Raw genomic sequence first — 6121 nt, 5'->3', positions numbered from 1 at the left:
TATTGATTCTTGTTTTTTCACATCTCCTTTCAGCCTCAACAACTCAAAACTAATGCAGCATGGAATTAGACACAATAGAAACCAGGCAACTCTAGATGTAGTCTAGAATCATGGTTCCATAGAAGAGGTAGACTCCATTTTAACTGCTATTCTGGCGGAAAACTGTAAGCAAGTAAATGCTAAATATACATTTGTCACATATACCCTTGTAATCATTAGTGGAATACACTATACCATGCAATACATAATACATAATACCATGCTGATTTATATGCAGTATTTTCTTTATTACTTGTATTCTTTTTTTTTTTCATTTTGAAAGAATCTAATTTTTTGAGGTAAGACCAGACTGCTATGTATGTCTCTACATCATTCCCTACAATAGGAAGAAAAGAGTCCAGGTAAAAAAAAAAAAAAAAAAAGGTATAACGCACATATTACTGTATGTCAAAATAACAGTATGATTATATAATTTGAAATTCCTTAGCTTGGGAGTATGCTTTATTTTACTGTAATTTATTTTCTTACTTGACCTTTCTCCACTTTAACTCTCAAACTAAGTTAAAGGCACAAAAGTAACTAGAGGTCACCTCTGCAGCACTGACCTCTAACTTGCTGAAGAAAGTCTGTTTGTATATTTAAATGTATATTTATAAATATGTATAAATATAAACATTTATTCGTTTATCTATTTATTTGTCATTGTTTTATTCACACTCAATGTGAAATTGGTTATATTTGAGGATATGGTTTTGTCTGCTATCTGTCAAACTAAACTTACAAGTGTAGTCTTTCAGTAGGGACAGGAATTGCCTGACCACACAGTTTTTGTATATGTCTGTGGTTGTTCTCTCTGATCTTGAAGAATCTCAAATCTTGAACTTGATCCATCCCTATATTCAACTTTGGGTTTTTTGTGTTTATTATGCTCGAATGGAAAAGTGTGAATCTAAATATCACATGTGACAGAGTTATGATTGTAAAATATTTACTTTTCCATGTCGAAATCTGTTCTTGCAAAATAATTATTTCCGCTCAGGATATGCAGTCACATCCATTCAATTTAAATCCACATGTCTATGCCATATTTGATTTTATTTTGTTTGTTACATTCCCAATAGAAAGCACTGTGGATGATAGTATGAGCTCTGATCAGCAGACTGGCCGTATTAATAAACTTAGTTGTATAACTCCCACATGAAAGTTGGAAGTGAAAGTTCAAATAGCAGGCAGCATTTAAGTCGTCTATAGAGGGCAGCAGAAGACAAGATCTATGGCTCCATGTTACTAAGTTCTGTAAGATGGACATCTCTGTCTGTTATCATCCTGCAGTAGAGGTTTTAAACTGACTACAGGATAAGAATAATTTTAAAACTTGTTCAGACAGGAAGTGAAAATGAACGGTTGGGGTAGTAGTGGTTTTAAACCTCTAGCGGTTTTAAACCTCTACTACCCCTACCAGTGACCGGAGCAGAGAGTTAGCTTGTTTTTTTGTCAGTTTTTTAACTGACAGCAAACATATCAAATGTGTACTATAGAGGAAAATATTTAAAAATCTATGGTAATCTTCAACATAACTGACAATGACACACTCCAGTGACAATATATTTTCCGGCCTCAGTGTTAATCTTCCTGTCTCATCATCTGGACTGTAGTTGAAACACAGAGATGCTGGAACTTTAGTCTTGAGGAGTCGTAGCATTTATCTACTGACAACAAACTGCTAACTGCTAACTAACCAGCTAACTCTCTGCTCCGGTCACCAGCCCCACTGCTCACTCTCTTGCTCTCACTCTCTTTCTTTCTTTCTTTCTTTCTCGCTCGCTCTCTCTCTCTCTCTCTTTCTCCCTCTCTTTTTCTCTTGCACTATGCACACAACCTGAAAGTCTGTTTGTATAGTTGAATGTATATTTATGATATACATTTATTCGTTTATTTATTTATTTGTGATTGTTCTATTCACTCAATGTGAAATTCCTTTCAGACTCTATTTCCTGAAAGGAGCTGCTCTCCTCCTGTAACAATATTCTGTCTCAAACTTCTCAAACTTACAGCAGATGATAAATCAACAGAGATGATAAATCAGAGTAATTCACTAATTTTCTTGCTACTGCTGCATGTTAACACTAAATGTACAGGGTTAGTTTCCACATACCTCTGCATATGATGTGTGGAATATCATAACTGATTTGAAAGCTTGCCTAGTACAGCTAAAAATATAAATCATATCACAATGGTACTGAAGTGGAAGTGATATCGCTCTTTACATCTGATCTCAGAACAGCATTCTGTCCAACAGAGGATTTAGTATTGCCCATGTGGTTTCAGCTTTTACTGCCCTCTTGTGGTGGCAGTAGGATATTGTCTCTGAGAACTAGCTTGGCTAGTTGTGGGAATGATACTATTTTGTGAACAAAGGTTAGGGCTTGTCAAGCAAAGAGGAGAAGAGCATTTTTTGGACGTTTCCCCAACTCAGGGGCTGAATCCTTTCTAAGATAAGATAAGATAAGATAAGATTGCCTTCATTAGTCCCACAGTGGGGAAATTCAGTGTTTCAAGACTAAATTTGAAGGTGCATCAGCGTTCTTTTCCTGGGCAATGAAGGCTCCAACAGGTGGATACTTTGTGGCCCAATCTATCCCAAGATCCATTGTGCTCTGGAATGAAAAGAATATGGCACGCAACTAACACTGACAGAGAGCTCAGAGAGCCTGCGCATTACACTTTGTAAGTAATTGTAATTTAAGTATTGGGTTTCAGCTCAGCTCAACAGCTGAAACAAATGTTAAAATCTATGGCCTTAACCTCAAGTTTTTGTGAGAAAAGTCATGTGTTGTCACGGTTTCTAGGCGACAGGAGCAGTGCTTTGTGACGCAACAGTAAGGGTGGGAACAGTTGGTGACACAAAGCTAAATCAGGTCACATCGTTTCATTTCGATTTGACCTTTGTGATCTACGATGGCTATGAAAGGGGCCACACTTTGGTAGACGGGCAGGCAAGAATGAGAAGTGGCAAGGCTGGTGACTGAGCAGAGAGTAAGAAGTTAGCAGTGGAGCTGTGAACGTAGCAGTACAATTTCACCCAAATTCCTGTGTCTTCCCTTTGCTCCCCAGGAGCTAGGAAAAGTAAAATGCAGGATTCTGCACTGAGGTGGTGTTTTCTTGTTGGTGTGTCTGTCACTGCTCACCGAGGAAGAGCCTTAAAAGTAATTAATATGATCAATAAAACAATTCTAAAATATACTAGGAGCTAGTGTAAATGCTGAAACAGGGGCCATCTGGTCAGACCTCTCAGTTTTGGTTAGAAACCTGTTAGATGGGTTCTGTACAGTCTGTAGCCTGCCACCAGTCTGTTAAATGAAAATATTCAAATAGTTCTTATTTTTGAAACATTTTGGAAATGATACAAACATGATTGAACATGCACAGTAGTATGATGTTCAAACAGGAATCCAGCAGATGTCAGAATCTGTCTTATAATGCGTAATGCAGAAACAAGGAGGGTTGTGTTTCTGTCTACGTGACCGCCAACAGGATTCAGGCTCAGCTTCAATCAGCATAAGTCTTCTTCTCCCAGCTCCCCTTCTTCCAGCAGCTCCCCTCCCTCTTCCAACTCTGCTTCTTCCAGCTCCCCTTTCTCCCGCAGCTCCTCTTCCTCCAGCTGGTCCACCTCTCACGACGTCTCTCCCACCTCCTGCCTCTCCTCTCCCTCCTCTTATTGGTGCTGATAGTGGAGGGGGCCCATCATCCCTGCTGGAACAGAAGATGAGGCTAGAGATAGGTATATTGAGAAAACAAAAAAGGGTATTGAGGCAAAAGAGAGGCTCCTCAAATTAAAGACTGAATACTACAACCTTAAGATTAAGGAAATGAAAAAAGTGAATAAAATTGAATAACTCCAATAGCCAACAACTTGTGTCTTAACTCATTTGTGTGAATATGTGATAGTTTATCCAAAGTGCATATTGAAAAAGTGATTCCGGTATGCCAGTCCACTTTGTACCATATCTCCAGACTGTCATTTTCATCATCATCATCATCATCATCATCATCATCATCATCATTGTGATCGTCAACATCACCATCATCCGCTGTCTGTGGTATATTTCTTTGCTGGCACAGGTTGTGCAGAAGTGCACACACAGTGATCACCCTGCTTGTTCTCTCAGAACTGAGTCAAATTTTTTTTTTCACCATGTAGGACATGAAACCAATCTGTCTATCTGTCCAATTACTCTTTCCTTGCAAATAAATTCAATAAAGATAACCAAGAACTAAATTGTGTTAATAATGGGTTTTGTAATGATAAAAGATTTTGTATGTAGTATAGTTAAGTAATTGAGTTGTGTGATAAATATGCCTAATGACATCCAGCTGGAATATGATGCCTTTCAAAAAGCTGCCTCAGGCCACTCTTGACTCTCTAAGTGAAGATCTGTGAATCGTTTGTAGATCCTGGTCACTTTGCAACAATGTCTAGAATTTTATACAGTATGTTGCATCAAATGATCATGAAAATTTTATTTTCGTATTTACCTTGTCTTACAATGGAGCAATAATTTTTACATGCGTTCCATTTTTGGCACTGATCACCATATTGCCATGGGTGAACTGGCAATTTCCATGAAGTTGGCTTTATTCCTATGCGACTGACGAAGATCTAAAGTATCATAAGTAATCGTATAAAAGGATCTATGATGTGGTGTCTACAGAGCAAATTTATTGTTTGATGAATAGATTGGCCTACGGATGGCTGGGAGATCTCTAAGTTGTCACCATTGCAGAGTTTAATTTTCCTCATTGCCAAGTGGTGCAAAACACTCACTTAATTTACGCACTGATTGGGTTATTTCAGTTGGTAGGAGATGTTATTGCATCCCTCATAAGCTCCACAACAATCATTATTTCCTGGCGATTGAGTTGGTATCTTTTCAGTAATTCAGCATTGTTTTAAGTTTCCAAAACATTGCAATGTGGAATGACAGCAGCCATTTTAACATTCTTTTTGATCTCCTCTTAGCGAGTTAGGACTCCTCTTGACTACCTCTAACTTCTCCCAGACTTAGGCGCTACTTTTAGCCTTAAGATGCTTTGTGAATATGGGCCCTGGTCCATTTGTTACGGATAGGAAGACTGTAAAAACATCCTGAATGTCTGGTTCATAAATTATCAAAGGAACAAAGATAAGGAATCTTAGTTTCCACCCATTCCAAGTCCACGTTGGCAAATTCAAAGACACACTACTTTATTCAGTGTTTCTACCGGTTGAAATCTTCTGGTCAGTTTGTTATGGAGAGGACATCTCTGTGGATAATTTGGCTGCTGGTAAAAACTCCTGAATGTCTGGTTCATAAGTTAGCATTTAGATTAGCAGTCTTAGCTCCCAACCCTTCCCTGATGTCCTGTGTCCAGCATACACCGCTGGCAAAACACTGACTTTAAATGTGAAACAGCTTTCAGTGCTTTTAACGGTTATAATTGTCACACCCGGGCTAGGAAACAGGACGCAGATGCAGGATTTCTTCAATAAAAGTCTTTGTTGCAAGAATCAGATTCGAATCCTCCGAGACCGAGTAACAGAAGCAGGCTAAGAAAATTAGCTCTATTATATTTCACTATGGGAGAAGCATGGCTACAAAAGGTACCAAAATAATAATCGTTCCACTAAAGGAGGAAAATGCAAAAGACTATGAAACGTTTATAGAAACAGAAAATCACTCCCGCTACGGAGGCAAAAGAAATAACAAAAGAAGTCGAACCAACAAAAAACTCTGCTGGAAACTTGAGGCACTACGCTATGAAACTTACAACAGAAAATCACTCATCTAGGAGGAACTGGAACAAAAACCAAATGGCACTGGGTACAGGACTGAGACAAGACTGTGGTAGGCTGGGGTAAACACACGCAGACATGGACAAAGACGAACACACTGGCACAAGACAAAGGGAGACGCAGACTAATATACACATGGTAACAAGGGACAGGTGGAAACACTCAACAGGCAATCAGACGAAGCCACACGAGGAAGGGCAAGTGACCTGAAACGAGAGGAGAGTTACTTTTCAAAATAAAACAGGAAATGACAAGACAAGACATGGAGAAGGACAAAAACCCAACTTA

Source organism: Trachinotus anak, unplaced genomic scaffold, assembly GCF_046630095.1.
Source record: "Trachinotus anak isolate AG129_WGS33_773 ecotype Australia unplaced genomic scaffold, CSIRO_AGI_Tana_v1 ptg000007l, whole genome shotgun sequence".
NCBI classification, from domain to species: Eukaryota; Metazoa; Chordata; class Actinopteri; order Carangiformes; family Carangidae; genus Trachinotus; species Trachinotus anak.
Note: the sequence above shows the minus strand (reverse complement) of the source record.